This window comes from Piliocolobus tephrosceles, chromosome 21 (assembly GCF_002776525.5).
Source record: "Piliocolobus tephrosceles isolate RC106 chromosome 21, ASM277652v3, whole genome shotgun sequence".
NCBI classification, from domain to species: domain Eukaryota; kingdom Metazoa; phylum Chordata; class Mammalia; order Primates; family Cercopithecidae; genus Piliocolobus; species Piliocolobus tephrosceles.
Genome location: NC_045454.1, coordinates 43,455,651 through 43,468,787, shown reverse-complemented (window position 1 = coordinate 43,468,787; position 13,137 = coordinate 43,455,651).

Below are 13,137 nucleotides of genomic sequence, written 5' to 3'. Positions count from 1 at the left end.
TTTTTGAGACGGAGTCTCGCTCTGTTGCCCGGACTGGAGTGCAGTGGCCGGACCTCAGCTCACTGCAAGCTCCACCTCCCAGGTTCACGCCATTCTCCTGCCTCAGCCTCCTGAGTAGCTGGGACTACAGGCGCCCGCCACCTCGCCTGGCTAGTTTTTTGTATTTTTTTAGTAGAGACGGGGTTTCACCGTGTTAGCCAGGATGGTCTTGATCTCCTGACCTCGTGATCCGCCTGTCTTGGCCTCCCAAAGTGCTGGGATTACAGGCTTGAGCCACCGCGCCCGGCCTTTTTTTGTATTTTTAGTAGAGATGGGGTTTCACCATGTTGGCCAGGCTGGTCTCAAGCTCCTGACCTCAGGCAATCCACCTGCCTCGTCCTCCCAAAGTGCTGGGATTACAGGCTTGAGCCACTACGCCCAGCCAGAATTGTTTTCTTTTGTTTTGTTTTTTTTTTGTTTTTTCTTGAGACGGAGTCTTGCTCTGTTGCCCAGGCTGGAGTGCGGTGGCTGGATCTCAGCTCACTGCAAGCTCCGCCTCCTGGGTTCAGGCCATTCTCCTGCCTCAGCCTCCGGAGTAGCTGGGACTACAGGCGCCCGCCACCGCGCCCGGCTAGTTTTTTGTATTTTTTAGTAGAGACGGGGTTTCACCATGTTAGCCAGGATGGTCTCGATCTCCTGACCTCGTGATCCACCCGTCTCGGCCTCCCAAAGTGCTGGGATTACAGGCTTGAGCCACCGCGCCTGGCCAGAATTGTTTTCTTAATTTCATTTTTGGCTTGTGCCATGATAGTATACATAAATAGAACTGAGTTTTCTATGTTGATCTTGTTACCTGTAACCTTGTTGAACTTGTTTATCAGTTTTAATAGTTTAGTGGATTCCTTAGGATTTCCTACATAAAAAATCACATCAGTAGATAAACTTCTCTATTCCACGCTGGATTCATTTTCTTTTCCTTGCTCGCTTACTTTTTAAATTCCAAATGGATGTGGAATTTTTCATCTTTCTTCACAATACTTTCCTCTCTCTCAATTGTAGTAATTAATTGTGTTGAAAACAGTCCTGACAATAAGCCATTCTTGCAATCCTAAAGTAAAACTGGTCATAGGGCACTATTTTTTCTCATAACTGGATTAATTTTGCTAGAAATTTTATTTAGAAGATTTGCATACAAATGCGTTTTCTCTAAAATATCATTACCCAGGACTAATTTAATCTTACTAAGTACCACTAAATCTTGTCTTACCATATTTGAGTGGATGCATTCACTTACTTGATTCTTACAATACCAAATCAGGCAGCTTATTATAAAATTCATCCAGTTCACACAGAAGATCAGACTGAGGCAAGAGAGGCAATTTAACTTCTACAAAATTACATAGCAAGAGGCAGAACCAAGATGTGTACTCTAGCAGTCTGACTCCATGTTCACTTTGCTCTATGACCAGTACAGCTTTAAAAGCTGCCTCACCTCTTCAAATGTGTTGATCTCTGTGAAATACTCTGAGATATTTCTTTTGTTTTCTTTTTCTTTTTTTTGAGACAGAGTCTCACTCCATCACCAAAGCTGGAGTGGTGCAATTTCAGCTCAATGCAACCTCTGCCTCCTGGGTTCAAGTGATTATTGTGCCTCAGCCTCCCAAGTAACTGGAATTACAGGCGTGCATCACCATGCAGGGCTAATTTTTGTATTTTTAGTGGAGACAGGGTTTCACCATGTTGCCCAGGCTGGTCTCGAACTCCTAAACTCAAAGTGATCTGCTTGCCTCAGCCTCCCAATGTGCTGAGATTATAGGCATGAGCCATCATGCCCGGCCTGAGATATTTATTTTCATGTCCACCTGGCTGAAATTACTATATATTTGGAGGACCAACTCCCCTTACCTAAAATAAATGTTTCAGTACCTCAACCCCTATCCTTTTCTCTTCATTAAGATATAAGTCCCGGCCGGGTGTGTGGCTCACGCCTGTAATCCCATCACTTTGGGAGGCCGAGGCAGGTGGATCACAAGGTCAGGAGATCAAAACCATCCTGGCTAACACGGTGAAACCCCGTCTCTACTAAAAATACAAAAAATTAGCCAGGTGTGGTGGCGCATGCCTATAATCCCAGCTACTTAGGAAGCTGAGGCAGGAGAATCGCGTGAACCCAGGAGGTGGAGGCTGCAGTGAGCTGAGATCATGCCACTGCATTCTAGCCTGGGCAACAGGGCGAGACTCTCTCTCTCAAAAAAAAAAAGATTTAAGTCCCTTAAGGAGGCCAGGCGCAGTGGCTCACGCATGTAATCCCAGCACTTTGGGAGGCCAAAGCGGGCGGATCCCAAGGTCAGGCGATCGAGACCATCCTGGCTAACATGGTGAAACCCCATCTCTACTAAAAATACAAAAAAATTAGCCGGGCGTGGTGGCGGGCACCTGTAGTCCCAGCTACTCAGGAGGCTGAGGCAGGAGAATGGTGTGAACCCGGGTAGCAGAGCTTGCAGTGAGCCGAGATGGTGCCACTGAACTCCAGCCTGGGAGACAGAGCAAGACTCCGTCTCAAAAAAAAAAAAAAATTCTCTTAAGGAGACCACAAACAATGAAGAGATTATGATCTTCATATTGGCATAAATAAATGTATTACTGACATAGAGTCTAGAATCAGATACAGGTATACATAGGAATTTATAGTTTAATAGACACGGAATTTCAAATCAGTGAGTCAAGGACAGTTTATCAATATGTGGTACTACAATAACTAGCCATGTTTCTGGAGGGAAAAGATACTGTATCCACTATCCCGCACCACATGCTGAAACACATTCCAAAAGAAGACATACATGCAGCCAATAAACATAGGAAAAAATGCTCATTACTAATCATTAGAGAAATGCAAATCAAAACCACAATGAGATACCATCTTACACCAGTCATAACGGCTACTATTTAAAAGTCAAAAAACATGTTGGCAAGGATGCAGAGAAAAGGGAACATTTATACACTGTTGGTTGAAATGTACTGTGGAAAGCAGTGTGGAGACTTCTCAAAAGAACTTATAACAAAGCTACCACTCTAACCAGCAATCCCATTACTGGGTATATACCCAAAAGAAAATAGATTTTTCTATCAAATAGACACATATACTCACATATTCATCAGAGCAATATTCACAATAGCAAAGACATGGAATCAACCTAGATGCCAATCAACAGTGGAACGGATAAAGAAAATGTAGTACATATACACCATGGAATACTACACAGCCATAAAAAAGAACAAGATCATATCTGCTGCAGCAACATGGATGAAGTTGGAAGCCATCATCCTAAACAGATTAACACAGGAACAGAAAACTAAATACTACATGTTCTCATTTGTAACTGAGAGTTAAACGAGTACACATAGATACAAATATGGGAACAATAGACACTGGAGACTACTGGGGGTGGTAGGGGGGAGGCTGGGGGAGGAGGAGAGAGTTGAAAAAATACCTATGGGATACTATGCTTACCACTTGGGTGACAGATCATTCATATCACAAACCCCAGCAATACACAATTTATCCATGTTACAAACATGCACATATATGCCCTGAACCTAAAGGTCAGAAGAAATAATGTACTACAATGGAAGGAAAAATTAAAAATAGAAACCAACAAACAGAACACTACAGACTGAACTGTGTATACCCTCCTTCCACCACAATGTTCATATCTTCGAATCCCAACTCCTAAGGGGTTTATATTTGCATATGGGGGCTTCTAGAGGTAATTAGGGTTGGATGAGATCATGAGGATGGGGCTCTCATGATAGTGTTAGTACCTTATAAAGAAGAGACATGAGAGAGTTTGCTCTGTCAGCCAAAGGAGAGCCAGCAGAATGAGAAATAATGAGAAAGCAGCACTCTACAGGCCAGGAAGATGCCCTCACCAAAAACCAGCCATGCTGGCTGGCACCCTGAAAACATTTACAGCCTCCATAACACCGAGGAAATTAATTTCCTGTTGCTTAAGTCATCCTATGATAATTTGTTATGTCAGCACAACTTTACTACAGAAATCAAACCAAAAATATACTAATCAAACCTGTTTATTTTGAAAGGAATTAACAAAACTAAGCAAATTCTAGCAATATTAATGTTTTTCATAAAGGAGAAAAGGCACAAGGAAATGATATCAGGAATGAAAAGGGGTATGCAAAAGGTATGTAACAGCAAAAGCCACAAATAATTAAAATATCAGAAAATATTATAAATGTCGAGTATAAATTTTAAAATACAAAACTGCCTATAAAAACAACTCTTGCCAAAACAGACTTAAGATGAAATTGGGAAAGATGAAATAAATAAAAATTTTAAAAAGATGAAATTGCAAATCTTACTAGTGCCTACAAAATACAAAAATAATTGAGTCCATGCTTTGAATTCATTCCAAAACATGAAAATAAAATCCCATAACAATGGCAACAAGTAATCCAGATTCAGCTGATTCTGCCAGTGAATTGTGACTGATAATGCTTATAATAAGAAAGTACTGTATGCCTTAAGGAGAAAATACGCCAACCTTCATACAAAAAACAGGCAATGATAGACTAAGAAAAGAATATTGCCTGGAACAGGCCCCAAGCCTGGCCATAAACACGCCATGAGAAACTGGCCATAAACAAGATCTCTGCAGCACTGTGACATGCTTGTGGTGGCTATGATGCATACACTGGACGTTGCTGGTTTACTGGAATGAAGGCAAGGAAAACCTGACCCACCCAGGGCAGAAAATTGCTCAAGGCATTCCTAAACCACAAACAATGCCATGAGCAATCTGTGCCTTAAGGACACATTCCTGCTGCAGATAACCTTTGTTCTCCATAAAGAATATGCTCAGTTAATCTATAAACTGCAGAAACAATGTTTATCACAAGCTTACTGTCAATAAATAGGTGGGTCAAACTCTGTTTGAGGCTCTCAGCTCTAAAGGCTGTTAGCCCCCCGATCCTACTTTGCACTCTGTTTCTGTGTCTGTGTCTTTATTCCTCTAGCGCCACCGGGTTGGGGTCTCCATGACCGAGCTGGTCTCAGCAAGTGGCACCCAAACATGGGGCTCGAACCCAGGTTGGAGAACGTGGAACTATGCTGCAGTACACCCGAGTACTCTTAAGCAATCCCCACGGTGAGTGAGAAGGGGAGCTCAGAAGCATCAGGGTAACAATGGGACAAGGGTCGAGTAGGCACGAGGCTTATTTGAGTCTGCTTTGGCAGCTTCTCAGAAAAGGAGGAGTGAAAGTTAGCACTAGCCAACTTATGCAGCTTTTTAGTGCGGTAGAGAAATATTGCCCCTGGTTTCCAAACCGAGGAAGTATGGACGTAGAAGTCTGTGAGAAGGTAGGCAGCACACTGAAAAAGGCATATAAGGATGGTGCTGAGGATATTCCTATAACTGTCTGGTCAGTGTGGTCTCTGATTCATTCCACCTTGGAACCTTTTCACACATGATGAGGAGGAAGGAGACAAAGAAGAGGGGGAGTGTGATAATGTTGCAGAAAAGATAAAAGAACAGATCTGTCAACCACTTAAAGAGACCCAAGAAGGGGAAGCTTGTCCCTGCTCTTTGGGACCCCCTCAATACCTTGAAGATAAAGAATGGCCTGACCCTCTGGATCTTTCTTTTCTGGAGGACACTGAGTGAAAAAGTCTCCCCAGCAACTGTTCAAGCAGCGCCCCAAGCGACTGCCCTCAGTTCTATTCAGGCAGGAATTCAGCAAGCTAGAAGAGAAGGTGATTAAGAGGCTTGGAGATCCCTGTTAGGATACACCCCCCAGGTCAACAGGGGAATGTTAGGGCTACATTTGAGCCTTTTCCCTTTAAATGACTGAAAGAGTTTAAACAGGCTATCAATCAGTATGGACCAGGTTCTCCTTTCATGATGGGTCTGTTAAAGAATGTTGCTACCTCCAGTCAGATGATTCCCATTGATTGGGACGCTCTTACTCGAGCCTGTCTGGCTTCTACTCAGTTTTTACAGTTTAAGACCTGGTGGAAGATGAAGATGAAGCTTCTACTCAAGCTGCCTGCAGTGCACAAGCTCAACCTCCAATTAATGTAACTACAGACTGGCTGGGCGCGGTGGCTCAAGCCTGTAATCCCAGCACTTTGGGAGGCCGAGATGGGCGGATCACGAGGTCAGGAGATCGAGACCATCCTGGCTAACACGGTGAAACCCCGTCTCTACTAAAAATACAAAAAACTAGCCGAGCGAAGTGGCGGGCGCCTGTAGTCCCAGCTACTCTGGAGGCTGAGGCAGGAGAATGGCGTAAACCCGGGAGGCAGAGCTTGCAGTGAGCTGAGATCCGGCCACTGCACTCCAGCCTGGGCGACAGAGCAAGACTCCGTCTCAAAAAAAAAAAAAAAACTACAGACTAACTTCTGGGAGTCAGTGGCTGGGCTGCATCAGACGCACACGTGATCATGCAGGATGATGCTGTAGATCAGCTTACAGGAGTGTGCATTAGAGCTTGGGAAAAACAATCTTCAGGTGGAGAACAATACCCTTCTTTTAGTGCTGTTAAGCAGGGGCCAAAAGAACCTTATGCAGATTTTATAGCTCAGTTACAGGAGTCTCTTATAAAGGTGATTGCAGATTCAACTGCTCAGGATATAGTGTTGCTGTTACTAGCTTTTGACAATGCTAATCCTGAGTGCCAGGCTGCTGTGTGACCTATTAGAGGGAAAGCACATTTAGTTAATTATATCAAGGCCTGTGACAGTATTGGAGGTAATCTGCATAAAGCTACTCTGTTAATGCAAGCCATGGGAGGGCTGAGAGTGGGTAAAGGAAATGTTCCATTTCCTGGAGCTTGTTTCAACTGTGGGAAACGTTGGCATACAAAGAGAGAATGTAGAAAAAATCAGAGGGTCCAACCCCCCTTTGATGGAAAAAAGAAAACTGCTGAACCAGGTCTACACCTGAAGTGTAAAAAGGAAAGCCTTTGGTCAATCATTGTCATTCTAAATTTGATAAGGACGGAAACCCGATTTCAAGAAACGCCATGAGGGGCCCGTCCCAGGCCACATGTCAAACCAGGGCATTCCCGGCTCAGGTCACTCCCTCACTCCTGTACAATGCTTGTCCCCCGCCACAGCTGGTAGTGCCACAGTAGATCTGTGTTTCACCAGGGCTGTGAGTCTATGGCCTGGAGAGCCACCACAGAAAGTACCAACAGGAGTCTGCAGACCTCTGCCAGCAGGAACAGTAGGACTACTTCTGGGAATATCTAGTTTAAATTTAAAAGGAGTGCAGGTTCATACAGGAGTAATTGATTCGGATTGTAATGGGGAAATTCAAATCGTTATATCTACCTCCATTCCGTAAAAGGCAGAGCTGGGAGAGCATATAGCGCACCTTCTGATTTTACCGTACGGGGGACTAGGAAAAAGTGAAACTAAAAGAACAAGGGGATTTGGCAGTACAAATAAACAAGGGAGAGCCACCTACTGGGTAAATCAAATTACTGATAACTATCCTACCTGTGAAATAACTATTCAAGGAAATAAATTTAAAGGTTTGGTAGATACAGGAGCAGACATTTCAATCATTTCTCTACATCACTGGCTGTCCACATGGCCAATTCAACCTGCTCAATTTAACATAGTTGGAGTTGATAAAACCCCTGAAGTATATGAAAGTACTTATATCTTGCATTGTGAAGGGCCCGATGGACAACCTGGGACTATTCAATTATAACTGCTATACCTATAAATTTATTACAACATTGGGGAGCACAAGTTCTAATTCCTGAGCAAGTATACAGCCCTCAAAGTCAACATACGATGCATGAAATGGGCTATGTTCCTGGTATAGGACTAGGAAAAACTTTGCAAGATTTGAAGGAAACTCTTCAAGCAGAAAGGCAGTTCCCGCCAAGGCTTAGGATACCATTTTTGATGGCGGCCATTGTTAAGCCTCCAGAGCCCATCCCGTTAAAATGGCTGACAGACAAGCCAATATGGATAGAAGAGTGGTCGCTGAGTAAAGAGAAACTGGCCGGGCGCGGTGGCTCAAGCCTGTAATCCCAGCACTTTGGGAGGCCGAGACGGGCGGATCACGAGGTCAGGAGATCGAGACCATCCTGGCTAACACGGTGAAACCCTGTCTCTACTAAAAACTACAAAAAACTAGCCGGGGGAGGTGGCGGCGCCTCTAGTCCCAGCTACCCCGGAGGCTGAGGCAGGAGAATGGCTTGAACCTGGGAGGCGGAGCTTGCAGTGAGCTGAGATCCGGCCACAGCACTCCAGCCTAGGTGACAGAGCGAGACTTCGTCTCCATAAAAAAAAAAAAAAAAGAGAGAAACTGGAGGTTTTAAATGAACTAGTCAAAGAACAGCTTCAAAAGGGACATACAGCTCAAATGCTCTCCCCTTGGAATTCCCCAGTTGTCATAGTTAAGACAAAACCAGGTAAATGGAGAATGTTAACTGACTTAAGGACCATTAATTCAGTTATATAACCTATGGGGGCATTACAGCCAGGACTGCCTTCTGCTGATTCCAAAAAAAATTGGCCTTTAATACTCAAAGATTTCAAAGACTTGTTTCTTTACTATCCGTTTAGCTCATCAGGACTGCGAACGGTTTACATTTACAATTCCTGCGGTAAACAACCTGCAGCCTGCTAAGCTTTAATTGGAAAGTGTTGCCACAAGGCATGTTAAACAGTCCAACAATTTGCCTGACTTACATAGGGCAAGCAATTGAACCTACTCATAAAAGATTTTCACAGTGTTACATTATTCATTATATGGATTATATTCTTTGTGCTTCCCCCACTCTGGAAATACTACTCTAATTTTTTTTTTTTTTTTTTTTTGAGATGGAGTTTGGCTGTGTCGCCCAGGCTGGAGTGCAGTGGCGTGATCTCGGCTCACTGCAAGCTCCGCCTCCTGGGTTCATGCCATTCTCCCGCCTCAGTCTCTGAGTAGCTGGGACTACAGGTGCCCGCCACCATGCCTGGCTAATTTTTTGTATTTTTAGTAGAGACGGGGTTTCACCGTGTTAGCCAAGATGGTCTCGATCTCCTGACCTCGTGATCCGCCCACCTCGGCCTCCCAAAGTGCTGGGATTACAGGCTTGAGCCACCGCGCCCGGCCAATACTACTCTAATGTTATGATCACTTGCAAAATTCAATTTTTCATGCCAGTTTAATTATAGCCCCTGACAGAATTCATACTACTACTCCTTACTCCTATTTGGGGACCTTAGTAGATGACACCACAATAGTGCCACAGAAAGTAACCATATGTAGGGATCAACTGAAAACATTGAATCAGACTTTCAAAAATTACTAGGGTATATTAATTGGACACAGCCTGCTCTAGGCATTCTGACTTATGCCATGAGTAATCTGTTTTCTATCCTTAGAGGAGATACTAGTGTCACAAGCCCTCAGCAATTAACAAAAGAAGCTGAGGCACAGCTGCACCTAAGTGAAAAGCAAGTCCATAAGGCCCAAATAAATAGAATAGATCCAGAGAATACTCTAGATTTGCTAATTTTTCCAAATCATCATTCACCTACTGGTGTTATTGTTCAAGAGCAAGATCTTGTAGAGTGGCTTTTCCTTCCACATACTGATCCACGGACTTTGACTCCTTATTTGGATCAAATTGCTACTATGATAGGAAATGGGAGAACTCAGATTGTTAAATTACATGGCTATGATTCTGAAAAAATTATTGTCCCTCTCACAAAGATACAAATACAACAAGCTTTTATAAATAGTCTTGTTTGTCAAACCTATTTAGCTGACTTTATGGGTATTCTCAATAACCATTTTCCTAACATGAAACTGTTTTAATTTTTGAAATTAACTAATTGGATTCTCCCTAAAATAACTAAATTCAAACCAATTGAAGGTGCTGAGAATGTCTTCACATATGGGTCTAGTAACAGTAAAACCTCTTATTCTGGATCGAAAGGTAAAGTTTTTCAGACACCCTATGCTTCAGCTCAAAAAGCAGAGCTTGAGGCTGTAATTGAGGCATTGACTGCTTTTAGTATGCCTATTAATGTGATTTGATTCTTCATATGTGGTTCATTCTGCACAGTTAGCTGAAAATGCTCAGCTACGATTCCACACAGATGAGCAACTAATGACTTTATTTACCCAATTGCAAACAGTGGTTAGGATCAGAATGCACCCTTTTTACGTCACTCACATTAGGGCTCATACACCTCTTCCAGAACCTTTGACTGCAGGGAATCAAACAGTTGATCGCCTAGTTGCTACTGCAATATCTAATGCTAGACACTTTCACAATTTAACCCATGTTAATGTCTCCAGTCTCAAACACAGATACAGCATTACCTGGAAAGAAGCTAAAGCTATTATCCAGCGATGCCCACCTTGCCAAATGGTGCATTTCTCATCTTTTACAGGAGGAGTTAATCCTCGAGGATTGGAACCTAATTGTCTTTGGCAAATGGATGTCACACATGTTCCCTTGTTTGGGAGATTAGCTTATGTACATGTATGTGTGGACACCTTTTCTCACTTTGGGCTATATGCCAATCAGGAGAGTCTTCTGGCTGTGTTAAACATCACCTTTTGCAGTGTTTTGTGGTGATGTGCATTCCAGCTTCTATTAAAACAGATAATGCCGCTGGGCACGGTGGCTCACGCCTGTAATCCCAACACTTTGGGAGCGCCGAGGCAGGTGGATCACAGGGTCAGCAGATCGAGACCATCCTGGCTAACATGGTGAAACCCTGTCTCTACTAAAAATACAAAAAATTAGCCGGGCATAGTGGCGGGCGCCTATAGTCCCAGCTGCTTGGCAGGCTGAGGCAGGAGAATGGCGTGAACCCAGGAGGTGGACCTTGCAGTGAGTGGAGATTGCGCCACTGCACTCCAGCCTGGGTGACAGAGCGAGACTCCATCTCAAAAAAAAAAAAAAAAAGAATGTTGAACAAAGCTTCTAGTAAAATTCAGTATACAAAGATCAAGTGACTTTATATAGACAATCGGAAATCAGCTTCTAAAAAAAATAAAACAGGAAATCAGCCTCTGAAGCTAGGCAATTTCTAGGCTATGAGACTAGGGTATCATTTCTTAGTGATACATCACTATTAGTCCAAGCACCAGGATGAGGCCAACCTACAGTATTGACCTCGCCTATGACCCACAAGTGCTCATACTCCAGCAACTGTGAAAAAGCTTCAGGAAGAACCTATAGGTCTTATTTGAGACAATCAGGATGGCATCTAAGGACAGTCTATGAAGTGACACAAGTCACACAAGGCAATTAAGACTAATCTGCGTCTTTTGTGTCACTGGCAACAGTTAACAAAGATGGGCTAAATAATCATACTCATACCACAAGAGAACCATTCTAAACTCCATTCCTCTTCATAAGAAAACACGTAACATGAAAATGCATGGACCTCGATTCAGGTTTTGTTTTGTTTTTTGTTTTGTTTTTGAGACAAGGCCTCACTCTGTCACCCAGGTTGGAGTCCAGTGGCACGATCACAGCTCACTGCAGCCATCACCTCACTGGGGTCAGTGAGACTCCTGAGTAGGTTGGACTACAGGCACGTGCCATTGCACTAGGCTAATCTTTATATTTTTTGTAGAGATAGGGTTTTGCCATGTAGCCCAGGCTGGTCTTGAACTCCTGGGCCCAAGTGATCTGCCTGACTTGACCTCCTGAAGTGCTGGGATTACAGGCATGAGCTATTACAACCAGCTGATTCAGGACTGGTAAACTTACCTGAAGCTCTGGATTACCATTACACTGGTTGGATTAAGAACCACAGAAAGAATCACCAAGAAACAACAGCCTTAATGGCTGTACATGATATAACAGAAATATTTAAATTTGTACCACTCAGACTGGAACCTGCTTATGCAGCGTGTGTGTGTGTGTGTGTGTGTGTGTGTGTGTGTCTCCCAAGGCCACATTCAGGAAGTGCCAGTGATGGTGTCAAGCACAGTAGAATATCATGATCATCCATGTCCACAGGAGTTTTTTCTGTTTTCATAGCACATGGGCAAAATGAAGACCCAGAAACGGGTCATTACTGCCAATCATAGCAGTTAACTGAGTCAGGCATATATGATTGCTTTGTGAAACAGTGGCATCAAAGACAACATTCGTGGTTCCCACCACCTCTCTGCACTGCCTGATAGTACAAGAGTTCCCACCTCTCCAGGTGAAGGGTTATGGGTCTCCCTCCATGGCCATGAAAGCACGGTATCTTAAGTTACTATCTGTTAGTTCACCCTTTCTCCACTCAGACCCTTCTTCAACCCTATTTATCTGAAAAGATCCGATTTGAAAAGAGGAGCAAGAGTATTTTTACATTTTGAAACTATATCATAACCTTTACCTTGGCCAGTGTGAGCCACTACAGGTGGACCATGTCTAAGAATATGACAAACCAAAAAGAGAATCCACACTGTTAAAATAGGATTGTCTGAATCCTGAAGGCCCACTTTAGGTCAATTGTAACCAAGGATGTAGAGCAACTAGAGTGGTGTTGCTACAGGAGAAAGACATACCATGCCAGGAATGAGCAGCAGGGTATGAGAAATTTCCAAAATAGTTCTATAGAGCCACCCAGAAAGCCATGTCTTTGACAGGTTTCAGGGAAGGAATTCTGATGTTCCATACATGCTCAGTTTCTCGTAAGTGTGAATGCCCCTCATATTCACTAAAGGAAAAATATAAAAAATTACTTTCCAACATTTATTACCTTCATCAGAAGTTTTTCTCCACTGTGAAATTACAGGTAAACACCTGTATTTGACAAAATACAACTTCTGAACATATCTTACATCAAACATATCTTACATTAAAAGGGTTTAGCTCCTTACCTCCATTGCAAGAACCCAAGGAAACAGTGAAAGTTTTTTTTTTTTTTTTAAGACAGAGTCTCGCTTGGTCACCAGGCTGGAGTGCATTGGCATGATCTTGGCTAACTACAACTTCTGCCTCCCTGGATCAAGCGACTCTCCTGTCTCAACCTCTTAGGTAGCTGGGATTACAGAGGCACGCTACCACACCCAGCTTATTTTTGTATTTTTAGTAGACATAGAGTTTCACCATGTTGGCCTGGATGGTCTTGATCTCTTGACCTCCTGATTCACCTGCCTCAGCCTTCCAAAG